The sequence below is a fragment of the Neopelma chrysocephalum genome, unplaced genomic scaffold, assembly GCF_003984885.1.
Source record: "Neopelma chrysocephalum unplaced genomic scaffold, ASM398488v2 Primary Assembly neopelma1_184430, whole genome shotgun sequence".
Taxonomy (NCBI): Eukaryota; Metazoa; Chordata; class Aves; order Passeriformes; family Pipridae; genus Neopelma; species Neopelma chrysocephalum.
The window spans coordinates 1-1,220 of NW_020938454.1; the positions used below are offsets into that span (position 1 = coordinate 1).

At 56.3% G+C, this 1,220-nt stretch overlaps 1 long non-coding RNA gene across 1 annotated transcript; it reads right to left on the minus strand.

Annotated features, from left to right (window-relative positions):
- On the minus strand, positions 1-867 carry LOC113962674. The gene is made up of 3 exons (XR_003532589.1): positions 807-867; positions 472-528; positions 1-117 (listed from the first exon to the last, which is right to left on the minus strand). It is a non-coding gene; the product is annotated as an uncharacterized LOC113962674 (long non-coding RNA).
- Between the last annotated feature and the right edge of the window lie 353 nt (positions 868-1,220).

A 1,220-nucleotide genomic window follows, 5' to 3' on the forward strand; every position in this document is an offset into this window, starting at 1 on the left:
CCAGGGGAGTCTCACTTGTAGATGGTGACATGAGGGGACAGGGGCCGGTTGGACCTGGTGTTCTTCTCCCAGAAGCGACTCATCTCCTCCCTGGCCGTGGTTCCCATCGGGACAACACTGGGAAAACAGGGATACAGGGCATGGGGAGCTCTGAGATCCCACCTCACACACCCTGAGAAGGTGCTCCCTGCTCCAAGGAAAGCCTTGGAATCGACTCTTCCCGCCTTTACCCGGGAATTACCAACCCTGGGAGCCCCAGAGGAGCGAAAAAAACAAGGAATTCTCCCCAATCCCAGCAGTGGGAAGAGGAAAATAAATGGGATTGGGGCTCCCAGATCTCCCGGGAGGGGGTCCTGGAGACGCAAGAATTGCGGCAAAAAATATCCTTTGGATGGATTCCTTCGGGGAAGAACTTAAACCCAGTTGCTCCCAGGCTCTCCCAGTTGCTCCCAGTTGCTCCCAGTAACTCACTGCTGCAGGGACAGGCCGGGTCCCAGCCGGGCCAGGAGGCAGCGCCGCCCCACCCCCCTGGAAAAGAGGAAGGAAAAGGGTTGGGAATGACCCAAAAAAGAGGGATGGGGGGGTGACACGGGGGGGTGACACAGCCGGGGATTGATTGGGGTGACACGGGAGGGTGGCAGGGGGGACACGGGAGGGGTTTGGGGGTGACACGGGGGGAGTGCCGGCGGTGACACCTCCCCGACCGATACGTCCCCCTGTCACACGCCGTGACCCTCCGTGTCCCACAAACCCCTCCAATGTCCCCCCAAACCCCCCCAGTGTCCCCCAAACCCCTCCGGTGTCACCTCAGCGCCAGCGCCGCCATCTTGGAGCCGCCGCGCCGGAAGCGGCCGTGACGCGACTTCCGGTCCACGGCGCGTGCGCGGGGGAGACCGGAGAAAATCGGGATAAAAACGGGATAAAAATGGGATAAAATGGACTAAAAATGGGATTAAAGTGGGGTAAAAACGGGATAAAAATGGGGTAAACATGGGATAAATCGGGTTAAAACCGGGGTACATCTGGATAAAACCAGGGTAAATCGGGGTAAAAATGGGGTAGAAATGGGATTAAAATGGGCTAAAAATGGGATTAAAGTGGGGTAAAAACGGGGTAAATTGGGGTAAAAACGGGATAACAGCGGAATAAAAGCGGAATAAAACCTGGAGAAATCGGAACTAAATCTGGGATAACGGTGAGATAAACCTGAGATAACACCA